A 17382-nucleotide genomic window follows, 5' to 3' on the forward strand; every position below is an offset into this window, starting at 1 on the left:
GATCATTGATCACATTAGGATTATAACAATGGATAACTAATGATGTGTCTATATGGTGGAACATATAGAGCATTCTATATACTGAGAGTGCAATTCTAAGTTCTATGCGTGGATTCAACGAAGAATTAATAAGTTAGTGAATTTTAGTGCTAAATTCTTGATCTACTTATTGGAAGCTCGGTTATATAGACCCATGGTCCCCCCACTAGTTGAGATAATATTGCTTGTAAGACTCATGTAATTGGTTTTGATTAATCAATTATAATTCTCAAATTAGACTATGTCTATTTGTGAATTTTTCACTAAGTAAGGGCGAAATTGTAAAGAAAGAGTTTATAGGGGCATATTTGTTAATTATGATACTTTGTATGGTTCAATTAATAAATATGATAAATGACAATATTATTTAATAATTATTTATAGTTATTAAATAGTTAGAATTGGCATTTAAATGGTTGAATTAGGAAATTGGTATTTTTGAGAAAATCAGATACAAAAGGTGTTAAAATTGCAAAATTGCAAAAAGCAAGGCCCAATCCACTAAGTGTAGGGCCAGCCACTTTTGTAGGAAATTTAAACTGATTTTTTCATTATTTTAATGCCAAATAATTCAAACCTAACCCTAGTGGAATGCTATAAATAGATAGTGAAGGCTTCAGGAAATTTACACTTAAATTTTCTATTTTTCCTTCAGAGAAAAACCTGAGCCTTCTCTCTCCCTATCTTTAGCTGTCACTTCTTCTCTTCCCTCTTGAGAATTTCGAAATCCTTAGTGATTACAGTAGTGCCCACACACATCAAGTGATACCTCAATCATAGTGAGGAAGATCGTGAAGAAAGATCATCAGCAAAGGAGTTTCAGCATCAAAGATTCAGAGAAAGAGATCCAGGTTCAGATATTGATAATGCTCTGCTACAGAAAGGAATCAAGGGCTAGATATCTGAACGGAAGGAGTCATTATATTCCGCTGCACCCAATGTAAGGTTTCTTAAACTTTATATGTGTTTAATTTATCGTTTTAGAAAGTTCATATTTAGGATGTTAATAAACATACTTGTGAGTAGATCTAAGATCCTGGTAAAATAAATTCCAACACTAAACATGTATATACATATGTATACTGTTATACTAATCTTACCTCGTTTCTGAATTCAGGTGTGCCGAACAACCTGAGTGGAATAACTGCTCAGCGAATTACAGGCTCCTAAATCACATCGATTACAACAAAGGTAAGTGACACGCTAAATCACTTTCCAGGGACCTAAACTTGAAACTAAAAGTTTTCCTATCGATAAATAACATGGCAATACCCTAAATATTGCAAAAATAGAAAAAACTAGACTTCCCAAAACTGCCCCAATCGGTAGTCCAGTTCCCCAATCGAAATTCCAGTTCTGCAGGGTTTCTTGGGAACCAAACGAAATTCCGGTTCCTACAGGTTCCCCTGAACCGGAATTCCGGTTCAGTGTAGGAAACTTTCAAAATTTCATATCTCACCCAAATCAACCCCAAAACACTTGAAACCTTCCAGACAGGTTCTAAACATCCCAATAAACAAATTCAAGGTGACAAAACACTACAACATGCACAAAAACAAAACTTGCCATTAAAGAGCCAAGCTTGAGTTCTAAAACTCAAAGCTTGCTCAAACTTAATAACAGCCCATACAACTAATACAATTCAACATATTTAAACCTAATTTAACTTGTGAAAATAATATCAAACAACAACAACCACTACGGAACTCCAAAAACCCAAATCATGCAAAAAACCAAAACGAAACTCACGAGAACTAAAGAGAGAGTTGCCAGGAGCTATGATCTTGCGAGAAAACACAAGATTTACTGAAGAAAAATAGAACCCTATGTTGGGTTTTATGCCCTAAATAAAACTCTTTACAATCTGATTAGTTATCAATATAAGCAATATGAAGTGATTTATGTTTGCATGAATTTTACATGCTAATGGTTTAATATGTTTATTACATTTACACACAAAATCAGTGAAATCCAGATCATAAGTTTATTCACAATTACAGTATCGTCAACACAGTGGAATGTGATTGTGATCATATGAATCAAAAGACTAAGTCCCTGTTTCATCAGTGTTTTGGATTTACACTAATGTGATAATCAGCAATGATGTATACTTACACTTGGAGTAAGTGTTATGTTCTTTCCAGGATATTAGTAAAGTATACTAGTTTCGAATGTATGAAGTATACATTGGACTGGACCGATATTGAAACTTAGTTAAGATATTACAAACTTACCGTTATATCTTTTCAAGTCAATATCAGTAGTTGATCTTAAGATTAAAAGAATCTAAATCCTGATATGCTTAGGCTCAACTCAGGAGTACTATTCATGTTCTTTGATTTATTAGTTAAGCCTACTTTTGGGTCAGGGTGGTACGTATATTTTGAGAACATGATAGTATGACTGAGTGTGAGTGTTGATCATAAATATGGAATCTATAGCTTCTACTGGTGTATAGAAGTCAAGTGATGATTCCCTTCGAGCCTAGCAATTAGAAGTAAATGGATGAGCTCTTGTTTAAGTGACTAATTCTTAGATCACTAAACACCATTTACAGGTAGCTAAGTGTTTTAAGGGGCAAAATACATTGAGGGGTGAGAACGGTAAAATTATCCCATCTCGATGTAAATCATCTATATAGAGGATCTTTGATCACAATAAGATTATAACAATGGTTAAATGAGATAGCATATCTATATCGTGGAACATATAATATGCTCTATATAAGTCTGAGAGTGCAATTCTAAGTTCTAAGAGTGGATTCAACGAAGAATTAATAAGTAGGAATTTACTTTGTAAATTCGGTTCACTTATTGGAAGCTCAACATATAAATCCACGGTCCCCATTCTAGTTGAGAACATACTGCTTGTAAGACTCAATAATTGATTTGTGATTAATCAATTATAATTCTAAAGTTAGACTATGTCTAATTTGTGAATTTTCACTAAGCAGGGGCGAAATTGTAAAGAAAAGAGATTCTAGGTTTATTTATTTATTAATAGACTTTATATGTCTAATTAATAATTAAATTAAATGAAAGTATTATTTAATAATCTATTTTAGTTATTAAATAATTAGTTTTGGCATTTAAAAGGTTAGAATTAGAAAATTGGCGTTTTTGAGAAAATAGAAATAAAATTTGAGAAAACTGCAAAACCAAGTGGGGCCCATTCAACACACCATGGCCGGCCACCTTATGTGGATTTTCAAATTGATATTTTCATTATTTTAATGCCAAATAATTCCTTACCTAAACCTAGTAGTTGCCTATAAATAGAAAGTGATGGCTCAGTCAAAACTACACTTTCATAAATTTCTGTCAGAAAATTTTCTCTTCAGAAAAACTGAGCCTTCCCTTTCTCTTGTATTGGCCGAAATCATTCCCTCTCTTTTCTTCTTCATAAATTTCGAACCTTAGTGATAGAGTAAGTGCCCACACACAGCAAGTGGTAACTCAATCATAGTTTGGAAGACTGTGAAGGATCACACACAAAGAGAAGGACATTCGGGCTCAAATCTTGATAATACTCTGCGACAGAAAGGATACAAGGGTTAGAGATCTGAGTGGAAGGAGACATTAATTCCGCTGCATCAATGTAAGGTTTTCTTAACTTTATATGTGTTTATTTTATCGTTTTAGAAAGTTCATATTTAGAGTGTTAAACAACATACTTGTGAGTAGATCTAAGATCATGGTAAAATAAATTCCAACACCCTAGCTGGTTCTAGGAGGGTTCGAAAGAGAGAGAGAAGCTTTGGGAGAGAAGATGAGTTTTTGTCCAATTTTCTATTTTTTTATAAAATGAAATAAAGATCGGTTTTATTTAATATTATCAGCTTAATATTTACTAAAAAAATCAGATTACATAATTAAAAACAAACCACTAAAGACAAAAGGCTAATGGGGCAAAATGACCATTTTGCCCCTCCCACACTAAAAGTCATAAAAGGTCACTTAGGGGTATTTTTGGTAAATTCTAAAATTTCTACTATTCCCGACATTCCCAATGTCTAACTTTATTGTGTTATACTAAAAATACTAGGATGTGATTATAATAGCCAAACAGCGCGTTCTAATGTTGTCGGGCACAAAACATGCAAAATTTATGAAATTCTAAATATGACATATCAAATGCATTCTGAATTCAAATAAATCATTATAAATTAATAATTTAAAACTAATAATCAAGTTTCATAATTAAACCAAAATTATCTGCTAATTTCCAAATTAGAGCTAAGCGGTCTTTACAATTATCCCCCCTTAAAATGATTTCGTTCTCGAAATCTAACCTGAACAACTCTGGATATTGAGCTCTCATGTCGGATTCTAACTCCCAGGTGGCTTCCTGCACCTTGCTATTTCTCCAGAGTACTTTGACCAAAGCTATGGTCTTGTTCCAAATGACCTTATCCTTTCTGTCAAGGATTTGAACTGGCTATTCTTCATATGACATGTCTGGTTGCAGCTCAAGATTTTCATAACTAAGTACATGAGCAGGGTCTGAAACGTACTTTCTTAGCATAGAGACATGGAATACGTTGTGAATTGCTGAAAGAGCTAGAGGCAAAGCTAATCGGTATGCCACTTGTGCAACCTTCTCGAGAATCTCGAAGTTCTTGTAAATCTAGGACATAACTTGCCTCTTTTCCCAAAACTCTTGATCCCCTTCATTGGAGACACTCGGAGGAATACATGATCCCCTACGTGAAACTCTATATTTCTACGTTTTGGATTTGCATAACTCTTTTGCCTACTCTGAGAGGCAAGCATTGTGACTTTAATCTTTTCAATTGTGTCATTAGTCCGTTGCACTGATTCCGAACTTAAGTATTTCTTCTCCCCAATTTCATCCCAATGAATAGGAGATCTACATTTTCTGCCATATAACAGCTCATAGGGAGCCATCCCTATTGTACTCTGATAACTTTCATTGTACGAGAACTCTATCAACGGCAGATACTTACTCTAGGAGCTCTCGAAATCCATAACACAGGCTCATAACATATCTTCCAGTATTTGAATTGTCCTTTCGGATTGTCCATCATGTTGGGTTTTATGCCCTAAATAAAACCCATTACAATTTGATTAGTTATCAATATAGAATTTTGAAGTGATTTATGTTTACATGTATTTTACACGTTTATGGTTTAATATACATATTTAATATATGCACAAAATCAGTTAAGTCCTAAACATATATTCATTCACAATTATAGTATTGTCAATACAGTGGAATGTGATTGTGATTATATGATTCAAAAGACTAAGTCCCTGTTCATCAGTGTTTTGGACTTACACTGATGTGATAATCAACGATGAAGTATACTTACACTTGGAGTAAGTGTTATGTTCTTTCCAGGACATTGGTAAAGTATACTAGTTTCGAATGTATGGAGTATACATTGGACTGGACCGATATTGAACTTGGTTAAGATATTATAAACTTACCGTTGTATCTATCCAAGTCAATATGAGAAGTTGATCTTAGATTAAAAGAATCTAAATCCTGATATGCTGAGGCTCAATCTCAGGAGTGCTATTCATGTTCTTTGATTTATTAGTTAAGCCTACTTTTGGGTCAGGGTGATACGTATATTTTGGGAACATGATAGCATAACTGAGTGGGAGTGCTGAACATAAATATGGAATCTATAGCTTCTACTGGTGTATAGAAGTCAAGTGATGATTCCCTTCGAGCTTAGTTAAATAGAAGTAAATGGATGAACTCTTGTTTCAGTGACTACATATTAGATCACTAAAACATCATTTACAGGTAACTAAGTGTTTTAAGGGGCAAAATACATTGAGGGGTGGAAACGGTAAATTTATCTCATCTCGATGTAAATCATCTATATAGAGGATCTTTAATCACATTAAGATTATAACAATGGTTAAATGAGATAGCATATGTATATCGTGAAACATATAATATGCTCTATATAAGTCTGAGAGTGTAATTCCAAGTTCTAAGAGTGGATTAAACAAGGAATTAATAAGTTAGGGATTTACTTGGTAAATTCGGTTCAACTTATTGGAAGCTCAGCAATATAGATCCATGGTCCCCATTCTAGTTGAGACCATACTGTTTGTAACACTCTATAATTGATTTATAATTAATCAATTATAATTCTAAAAGTTAGACTATGTCTAATTTGTGAATTCTCACAGTTTAAGGGTGAAATTGTAAATAAAAGGGTTTCTAGATTTAATTATTAATTAAGAGAATTTGTATGTCTAATTAATAATTATGTTAAATGAAAATATTATTTAATAATCTATTTTAGTTATTAAATAATTAGTTTTGGCATTTAAATGGTTAGAATTGGAAAAATGCCATTTTTGGAGAAATAGAAATAAAATTGAGGAAACTGCAAAACCCTAGTAAGGCCCATATCACACGTATGGCCGGCCACTATTGGCTGTTTCCCAATTATTATTTTCAATTTTAATTGCCAAGTAATTGCTAATCAAAACCTAGCAATAATAGGAAAGTGGTGGATCACACTAAATAAGGCAGTTAATCAATTACACAGTAAAACAGGAAACTGTTTATTTGGAAAGTTGAGCTCTCCCTTTTTCCTATATAATGCCGCCCCCTCTCTCTTCTCTTGGTATGCTTTTGTATGCTATTGGTATTCAAGCTATTGTATCACACGAAATTGAGAGAGAAAAGAGAGAGAATTTCAAATTCCTTGTGAGAGAGAAGTGCCCACACACAGCATACAGTACCTCAATCACAGTTTGGAAGACTGTGAAGGATCACATCCAACTGAAGGACATTCGGGCTCAGATCTTGATTATACTCTGCTACAGACAGGAATCAAGGGTTAGAGATCTGAGTGGAAGGAGACACTTAATTCCGCTGCCATCACTGTAAGGTTTCTTACCTTTTACATGTTTTATTTATCATTTTAGAAGTTCATATTTAGGTTGTTAAATCAACATACTTGTGAGTAGATCTAAGATCCTGGTAAAATTTATTCCAACACATCAGTCTAAGGATGGACAGCTGTGCTGAACTTCAGTTTAGTACCCATAGCCCGTTACAAACTCTGCCAAAATTTAGAGGTAAACTTCGAATCTATCCGAAACTATGGACTTTGGTACACCATGCAACCTTACTATCTCTTTAACGTATAAATCCGCATACTGATCAACTAAAAAGGTTGTCTTAACTGGTAGAAAATGTGCAGACTACGTGAATCGGTCTACCACAACCCAAATTGAATCAAATAAACCCGTGGTTCTAGGTAACCCAACCATGAAGTCCATCATGATATCTTCCCACTTCCACTCAGGTAGGGTTAAAGGCTGCAACAACCCTGTCGGTCTTTGATGTTCAGCCTTGATCTACTGACAGGTTAGGCATCTCAATATGAATTCTACCACATTCTTCTTCATTCCGCTCCACCAGAAGTAAGGTTTAAGATCTTGATACATCTTGGTGGTGCCAGGATGCAGGGAATATGGAGTGGTATGAGCCTCCTCAAGAATTTCATTTCTAAGTTCCACACTATTTGGAACACAAACCCTGGTCTTGAACAACATCATCCCACTATCTGGCACTGTAAAGTCTCTGGCTTGACCAGCTGATACCTCTTCCCTGATCTTCACTAACTATGGATCAGTTAACTGAGCAGCTTTAATTCGTTCTAATAGATCAGATTGCAGCGTCGTGTTATGAAGTTTGCCTACGATGAACTTGATGCTTGATCTGACCATGTCTTCTGCTAACTAAGGTGAAATTTGAACCATACTAGTTACTTGTCTGGGACCCTTCCTGCTCAGGGCATTAGTCACTACATTGGCCTTCCCAGGATGGTAAAGGATCTCACAATCGTAATCCTTAACCAACTCTAACCAACGCCTATGTCTCATCTTCGAATCCTTCTGAGTAAAGAAATATTTGAGGCTTTTATGGTCAGTAAAAATTTCACATCGCTCTCCGTAAACATAATGCCGTCAAATCTTTAAAGCAAACACTACCGCGACAAGTTCTAGGTCATGAGTCGGGTACCGCTGCTCATAATCTTTCTATTGACGAGAGGCATAGACAATAACCCGATCGGCCTGCATCAATACACACCCCAGACCCTGTCTGGATGCATCACAATACACCACGAATTTCTCCTTATCAGACGGCAAGGCTAACATTGGAGCTGTAATTAATCTCTGTTTTAGCTCCTGGAAGCTTGTCTTACACTTGTCTGTCCACATGAAATGCTGAATCTTTTTAGTGAGCTCGGTTAAGGGTATTGAAATTTTAGAGAACCCTTCTAAAAACCGACGATAATATCCAGCTAGACCCAAGAAGCTTCTAGCTTCTGTAACTGTTTTCGATCTAGGCCAATCCCTGACGGATTCTATCTTTCCTGGATCTACATTGATCCCGTCTTTACTAACAATGTGCCCAAGGAAGGACACCTAAGATAGCCAAAATTCGCACTTCTTGAATTTGGAGTATAACTTATATTCTCGAAGCCATTGCAGAACCATCTAGAGATGTTGCTCATGTTCCTCTTCTGATTGATAGTACACTAGGATGTCGTCGATAAATATAATAACACAAATATGAAGGAAATCCTTGAATAACCTATTCATCAGATCCATGAAAGCTGCGGGAGCATTGGTTAGTCCAAAAGACATAACCAAAAATTCATAATGTCCATACCTAGTGCGGAAAGCTATCTTTGGGATGTCCTCCTCTCGGATTCTCAACTGATGATAGCCTGATTTGAGATCAATCTTTGAAAAGACCGCCTTCCCTTGAAGTTGATCAAAAAGATTGTCGATCCTAGGTAAAGGGTATTTATTCTTGATTGTTAGCTTGTTCAATTCCTGGTAGTCAATGCACATACGCAATGCCCCATCTTTCTTCTTAACAAACAATACTAGAGCTCCCCAGGGTGACACACTAGGCTGTGAAAACCCTATGTCAAGCGACCCCTGGAGTTGTATTTTTAGTTCTTTAAGTTCTGCTGGAGCCATTCTATAAGGGGCCTTAGAAATCGGTTCTGCTCCAGGTGCCAAATTAATGACAAAATCAATTTCTCTCTGCAGTGGTAAACCCGGAAGTTCATCAGGAAAAACATCTAGAAATTTCTGAACCACCTTAATGTCTTCTGGTCAAACAGAGTCAGGCCAAGTGGTATCCAATACCACGGCTAGAAACCCTAGACATTCATCTCGTAACAATTTTTGTTAATATTGAAATTACCGGGATTCGAGATCCCCGAACCAATCCGACAAAAACAAATGGTTCTTCACCTTCTGGTTGGAAGATTACCATCTTCCTCTTACAATCAATACTGGCTGAGTACTTAGACAAGAAATCCATTCCCACTATAATATCAAAATCCGCTAAATTCATTTATATTAAATCAGCACTCAACTCCCTATCCTCAATTCTGATCGGCATAGACCTAATCCACCTTTTGGAGATGACTAACTCTCTGCCAGGTAGTAGGGTTCCAAACCCTGATTCATAACTATCGTATGGTCTATCCAATTTACTAAAAATTCTAGCTTCCACATACGAATGAGTGGCCCTAGAGTCAAACAACACATATAAATAAGAGTTGTTGACCGAGAGTTGACCTGTTACCACTGAAGGGCTGGCCTCTACATCAGCCTAAGTTATCGCGAACACCCTTGCTGGAGTGGGTTTCGCTGTAGTCTTCGGTGCTTCAGTCTTGAGTTGGGGACAATCTCTTTTGTAATGCCCTAGCATACCGCACTGAAAAGACTCCTGCCCTTTACACTACCCCAGATGGTGCTTCTTACAACTGGGGCATTCTGGGTAAGTGTATCAGGTCTCGATGCCACTCTGGCGGTTGCCTCGGCCCTAGTTCCCTCAGAACCTCTTATTCTGACCCGAGCCGCTAGATGCATTAGGTTCCTTTCTTTTCTGATCAGTGGCCGAGCTACTACCTCCCATACTAAAGCCTGATGTAGGAGGAGTAGGAGCCCCACCAACAACCAGAGTCCCTAGAGACTCTAAGGTGCACTCCACTGCGCCCTCAGCTTGTAGTGCCTTATCCACCATATCAGCATAGGTGGTGATGTCATCAGTAGTGATCATTAAGTCGTGTCTGATCTTCACATTCAACCCGTCCAGGTATTTTTCTTTCTTGCTAAAATCGGTTAGCACGATTCCTGAAGCCAACCTTGCTAAGCGATCAAATTGAGTCCTGTATTCAGTAACACTCATGTTTTCTTTCTGAGTCAGCTGAGTGAATTCTTTTCTTTTAGAAATTCCGACTGCCCCGTTGTAATACTTGGCATTGAACAGTTCCTGGAAATTTTCCTAGGTCATTGTCGTAACATCGTGATTCATGGACACCATGTTCCACCAAACCAGAGCATTTCTTGAAATTGGAAAGTGGCACAAGCTACCCTATCATTACCGGTAACACCCATAAAATTCAAGATTCTAGTGATCACAGTTAGCCATTGCTCGGCTTTCATGACATCAGGACCTCCCAAGAAAACTGGAGGTGCCTGCTTACGGAACCTCTCATACAGGGGTTCCATCCAGTTCACTGCAACTACCGGTTCGGCCTGCACAACAGGGGCAGGAGCTACTGGTATTTATGGAGCAGGGATTGCAGGAGCAGCCCGCTGTCTCAAGCGCTGGATCTCTTCGTCTTGTTCATTAATTCTGGCTTGCATTTCTGCAAACCGGTTTTCCCACTCTTGGGCAACTTGGGCACCTGTGGCGGGTTAGCATCACCCCGACCACGTGCCCTGCCTCTAGGACCCCTACCACGACCGCGAATATTTAGGGGAATCTGAGCTCCCTGACCACCACTGGATCCAACCGAATTGCCCTGGCTCTTGGTATTTCCCCTATCATCCATACTAATTTGAACAACCTGCATAACTAAGAGCTAGTCTGGTCAGATCGTGATCAAAGAAAAACTTACTAATGCCACTAATTTGGAAATTAAAAACATGCGCATATTCTACTATCAGACTACTAACACGCTTCCTAACAGGCTTTTCTTAAATAATACTATTAAAATAAACTACTAAAGCAATAAAAGCTTACTAAACCGTGAAACGAGCTGTCTGCTGAGGACAACTGTACATGTCGTGACAATCTTTGGAAGATAATCTGGCAGCTTTGATATCAAATTGTAACACCCTAACTAACTTAGGCATGTTAGCGTAATTTTAATCGTACTGTGCAGCTCGTTGCTAATCAACGAGATTAACGAAAAACGTGATTATTTAAAATTTGCATAATTAATTAAAAACGTAAAGTAACACATTTTTAAAATTCTGAGATCCCACTTACAAAAGTTTACTTTTCATATACAAAAGATTTGTCACCTAGCGACCAAACAGCAAAAGCCCTGATGTCCCAAAGATCATACGCTCCAGGCATAACTGCCCCGACATGTACAATCTTCACCTGCTCGCTCTCACGACACCTCAGCTTTAGCCTTGCCCTTAACTACACATGAAAATAGCACTGTGAGTCGACAGAAGAAAACATAAAGAATAACATAGTAATCGGATGGCATCATCACTAACTCCATTGACTTTGAAAGTTTTACATAACTCCATGAAATTCGACAAGTGCAGATTGGGGTCTTCAGAGGGGAGTCGACCAAACTGGATTGAAGACTGCACCATTTGGAGTATGGCAGGCTTTATTTCAAAGTTGTTGACATCTACGGTGGGTGGTCTTATACAAGACTGGACCCCTGTTAGAGCTGGAAGAATGTAGTCCCTCAGACTACGACCATTTGCTTGATTTTCAACGACACCTCCATAATTACCATTGTTGCCTCCAGTGTTACCGCCATTAGTATTCTCAGCCATGATTTCTTCTGTTTTAGCAGTTGCTGAAACTCTTTCTTGCCTCGTGTTTTTTCTGTTTCTTCTACAAGTCTTCTCAATTTCAAGATCAATCGGCAGTATTACACTTTGTCCTTGACGTCGCATGCACCCCGAATGCCTGAAATAAGACAATCTAAAAGAAACAGATTAGCAATAAGCACGAAAAATTAACCAAAGTAGAATTTAATCTAATTTTTTATAATATCAATTTTTAAACAATTTCTCGACAACAGCGGCAAAAACTTGTTACGAAAATTATGAACAATACGTAAGTGCACGTAATCAAGTAGTAAACTCACACGAGTGAGGTCGAACCACAAGGAATTGAACTGAATACCACTAACTTAGACTTATGATTCTATTTGGTAGATAAATAATTTTGATAGATTTTAAAATAAAGAAAAACAAGAAAATTAAATAAAGCAATAAAAGTGTTTAATCAAGGATGAAAAATTAGGAAAAAGAATCCTGTTGTTTCGTTTACCCAATTGTTAATGCCTAATTGCTATCATTTTCTTGATGTGAATGACAGATTATAAAAATAAACCTAACTCTTTTCAGATCTTTTAGGTCCTGAATCACATGTTATCTAATCATCTCTGAGATAGATTAACATATAATCAACATTAAGCAATAATCTAAATGTCATAAAGGCTATGCACATACTTTCGTTTCACATCAAAACCTAGTTTATCCAATTTTAGCATTTCCAATTCTCACTTTTTCAGATTTTGAATTGGGATCATAAAGCATGTAAAAGGTGATCAATCTTAAACATGTAATTAAACACAACTTTGGATAAATTCACAGTCAAGAAAGGAGAAATAGCAATTATCATTAACTAAAAATAATTTCAATCAACATTCATCATCTCTCCAAATAGGAGTTTAGTTCATAAAATCTATAATAACATCCATAATCAAAACTAAAACAGAAAGTAACATAGAAATCAAGAGTTTAAGAAAGAACTAGTTGGTGATTGCATTTCGGATCGCCACAATTGCATCCTTTGCCTCCTTCTTTCACTTTTGGATCAAATTTCTGCCTCATTTCCTTCTAAAACACAAGCCCCTCAAATAGAAATTAGGGTTGCTACCTTTGAAAAAGTCAAAAACTGGCCAAAAATCCCGTGTTTTGCCCCTGGTCGTGACTACATAAAGGCTAATCGCGACCATAGGCCAAAGAAAAAAATAAGCTTGCTGCCTAGCCTCCTAGTCGCGACCATGAAAAAGGGTCGCGACCATGGAAAGTGGTGGTCGCGACTACTAAAGCAAATTTGACAACTTCAACATCTTTCAGTAAATCATGCATAACTTTCACATAAGAACTCCAAATGAGTTTATTCAAGATGCGTTGGAAAGAAGAAAAAGAAATCTAAAAATTATATGTTTTGATTTTTTCCAAAATCTGATCAAAATATAGTCGAATTAAGGCTTGAAATTTCAGCTTTATTTTCTTGTAAAATTTTCTCCTTCTATAAATTGTTGTTTTCCGAAATTTGATCAATTTATACATTCCAAGTGTGAAACCTGAAACCAAAGAAAACAAGCATAATTCTATTTCAAAAAGAATAACAAAGAAGAAAAACAACTAGAAAAGGTGACCCAAAACGTAGGCTAAAAATAGCCTAACAAATTCCCCCAAACTAGATTCTTACTCGCCATCGAGTAAGACTAAGACTAACACTAAAACTTGATTAACTATGCTATGAGATAATTATATTACTGCTGGCTCATGTGGAATTTCCTTCCATTAAGTAAACTAGATTTTCAATTCTAAAAACTCTAACAATTAATTAGGATGCTCATTTTATCACACAATGCAGAGATACAAACTAACTTCAGTATTGAAATAATGTCATAGTGGTTTCACTCCATCAAACTAGTCCACAAGCCGATAGCCAATATGCTTGCATGCTTATCTCTCTCCACTAATGTTGACAACATTTTTTTTAGAATCAAAAGGACTTTTTAAGGTTAGAATTTATGGCTTAGATATTTAGAAAATGAAAGATAATTTTGGCTAAAGATATCATAAGCACAAAAGAACCCACAAGCTTCTCATAATTTTAAAATTTTCCGAAGTGTTCCCACAACTAACCATGATGGAGACTTTTTTATTTTTTTTTTAATCACTAGACATCATTGAAATTTTCTTTTATTTATGATTTTTTCATTCTTTTCTTCTTTCAAGTGATGCCGAGTTACAATTCTTTCTTTTTCTTCACATGTTTCTCAATCACGCAAGATTTTTTTTCTTTTCTTCAATACTTCCACCACTATATATTTCACTCCCCCAAACTTATTGTAAGGCTTATGATACCATTCAAAATGTAATGAGGACAAAAACAACAGTGTGGATACATCTTTTAGTTCAATGGGTGAAGAAACGAAACAGGTTTAGGCTCAAAAGGGTTCACTAAGGAATTCATTTTATGGTAGGCTTGAAAGGCTCAAACTATCCAAACAACTGCCTAAATCATTTTCCTAGTAAATGTTGTTAAGGATTTCGCATGAAGAAAATAGGACACGCAAGTTCTAAGCTATTCAACCAGTCTTACCACAAACCACAGTAAAATAATTATAACATATTTCACACATCATCAAATTGCATTCATACACAGGTTTTAGAAGCATCCAAACTAATCCAACGAGTTAACAGAATTAAGCACACAATTTTTAAAATTTCAAGACATTTAACAATTAACAGCAGCATACAACTATCTCTAGCTTATTTAATCGACTAATAGCCAAATAAAAAAACTAAACTAAAGCAAAATAACTAAAAAGAACGAATAACTTAACCAAATAATTTTAAGCCCCTCCCCAAACTGAAATTCACATTGTCCCCAATGTGCTATTCAAACTAAAGGGAAAGAAACTTACCTGAGACCCTTATCAGATTGGATCAAGTCCACCCCTTGCATCTAAAAGAGCCCTCGTACCGAATGAAGAAAATTGACCTCCAATATTGTTAATTTCAGAAATTTGCACAAGAGTAAGTTAACCTTCAGAACTGCCACACATCAATCTTTTCCACCGACGCCGAATCGTTCGAAGTCGCTCTTTAGGCTTTGCTCTCTTTTCATCAGCTTTAACAAAAGAACCCTTCACCATCTCAATCTTGCAACAGGTAGGAATGTCGGTTGGGGCAAAAACATTAAAATTAACCTCTTCATCTTGCACTCGCAACTTTAACTCCCCCTTTTGAACATCTATTAATGCTCGCCCCGTGGCTAAGAATGGTCTTCCCAAAATAATAGGAATAGTTGAATCTTCGTCCATATTAAGAATTAGAAAATCAGCAGGGAAGATAAACTTACCAACCTTCACCAGTACATCTTCAATTATCCCACGAGGATGAGTCAAAGAATGATCCGCCAATTGTAAAGTCACTGTTGTGGGCTTTGCTTTTCCCAATCCTAGCCTTTTAAAGACAGACAAGGGCATTAGATTAATGCTTGCTCCCAGATCACATAAAGCTTTATTTTCCACAGAACCCCCTATAGAGCATGGAATATTGAAATTATTCGGATCTTTAAGCTTGGGCGGTAGTTTCTTCTACAAAATTGCACTGCACTCCTCAGTGAGTGCCACTGTCTCAAATTCTTCCAACTTCCTTTTCTTAGCTAAAATTTCTTTCATGAACTTTAGGTAAGTTGGCATTTGCTCCAACGCCTCTGCAAATGGAATGTTAATGTGCAGTTTCCTAAATATTTCAAGAAATTTTGAAAACTTCTTGTTGAGGTTATTCTTGCGGAGTCTTTGAGGGTAAGGAATTTTAATATGGTGATCTATGCTGATCGGAGGTGAAGCTTCTTTCAGTGCAAGACCCTCAATAGTTTTCTTTTCCTTTGGTGCCTGTGTCTGTACCCGTCGATCCTAAACCACATCTTCAACTGGTTGCTTGCCACTAGGTTCCTCATAACTCTTTCCACTCCTCAAGGAAATTGCTTGACATTTCTCTTTTCCCCTTACCTCACTAGTGCTAGGTGAATTCCCTTGACTACGGTTGCCCATTTGAGCTGTCAATTGTCCCATTTGAGTTTCCAAGGTTTTAGTGGAGGCTCTAGTCTCCATCATGAATTGGAGCAATAAATCAGCTTGGATATTTGAGCCTCCACTAGGACTTTGTTGTTGCGGCTGTTGTTGGTTTTGTTGGGGCTGATTTCTCTGCTGGTAGAACCCATGTTGATTGTGCCCATAATTATTGTTTTGAGAATAGTTCCCAATGGCTTTTTCTTGATCCATTGGCAAATTGTTCACATCCACCGGCCATGTGTCATATGTGTGAGGGCCCCCACATAGCTCACAAGTAACTTGAGCCTGTTTCACCTGAGCAGTCATCAACTTCGTTAGGGCCTCCACTTGGGCTGTCAAATATGTGATGGCGTCTACCTCATGCATACCAACAACTTTCTTCGTTTAGCTTCTTTCAATTGGCCATTGTTGGTTATTCATGGCCATTTCTTCTAGTAGATCATAGGCCTCGTTTGCACTTTTTCTCATAAATGCCCCACCAGCTGCAACGTCTATAATTGTTCTGGTATTACCAATCAGCCAATTGTAGAAATTATGAACCAACATCCCCTTTTCGATCCCATGATGTGGACATTTTCTAATGAGATCTTTGAACCTCTCCCAAGCCTCATAGAGAGATTCATTGTCCAGTTGACAAAAATTATTAATTTCCCCTCGCAGCTTGGTAGCTTTCGCTGGAGGAAAAAACTTGGACAAGAACTTTGTCGCCAAATCAGTCCATGTTGCAATAGATTTCAGCGGCAAGGAGATCAACCAACTCTTAGCTCGCTCTCTCAGCGAGAATGGGAAAAGTCTCAAGCGGATGGCATCATCACTAACTCCATTGACTTTGAAAGTTTGACATAACTCCATGAAATTTGACAAGTGCAGATTGGGGTCTTCAGAGGGGAGTCAACCAAACTGGACTGAAGACTGCACCATTTGGAGTATGTCATGCTTTATTTCAAAGTTGTTGGAATCTACGGTGGGTGGTCTTATACAAGGCTGGCCCCCTATTAGAGTTGGAAGAATGTAGTCCCTCAAACTACGACCATTTGCTTGATCTTCAACGACACCTCCATTATTACCGCCATTAGCATTCTCAGCCATGATTTCTTCTGTTTTAGCAGTTGCTGAAACTCTTTCTTGCCTCTTGTTTCTTCTGTTTCTTCTACAAGTCTTCTCAATTTCAAGATCAACCGGCAGTATTACACTTTGTCCTTGACGTCGCATGCACCCCGAATGCCTGAAATAAGACAATCTAAAAGAAACAGATTAGCAATAAGCACGAAAAATTAACCAAAGTAGAATTTAATCTATTTTTTTATAATATCAATTTTTAAACAATTCCTCAGCAATAGCGGCAAAAACTTGTTACGAAAATTTTGAACAATACGCAAGTGCACGCAATCAAGTAGTAAATTCACACGAGTGAGGTCGAACCACAGGGAATTGAACTGAATACCACTAACTTA

At 36.9% G+C, this 17382-nt stretch overlaps 1 non-coding gene across 1 annotated transcript; it reads left to right on the forward strand.

The window, feature by feature from the left end:
* Positions 1–16484: 16484 nt before the first annotated feature.
* On the forward strand, positions 16485–16591 carry LOC115721479 (small nucleolar RNA R71). The gene has a single exon (XR_004012500.1). It is a non-coding gene; the product is annotated as a small nucleolar RNA R71 (small nucleolar RNA).
* Positions 16592–17382: the final 791 nt, after the last annotated feature.

This window comes from Cannabis sativa, chromosome 2 (genome assembly GCF_029168945.1).
Source record: "Cannabis sativa cultivar Pink pepper isolate KNU-18-1 chromosome 2, ASM2916894v1, whole genome shotgun sequence".
Classification (NCBI taxonomy): domain Eukaryota; kingdom Viridiplantae; phylum Streptophyta; class Magnoliopsida; order Rosales; family Cannabaceae; genus Cannabis; species Cannabis sativa.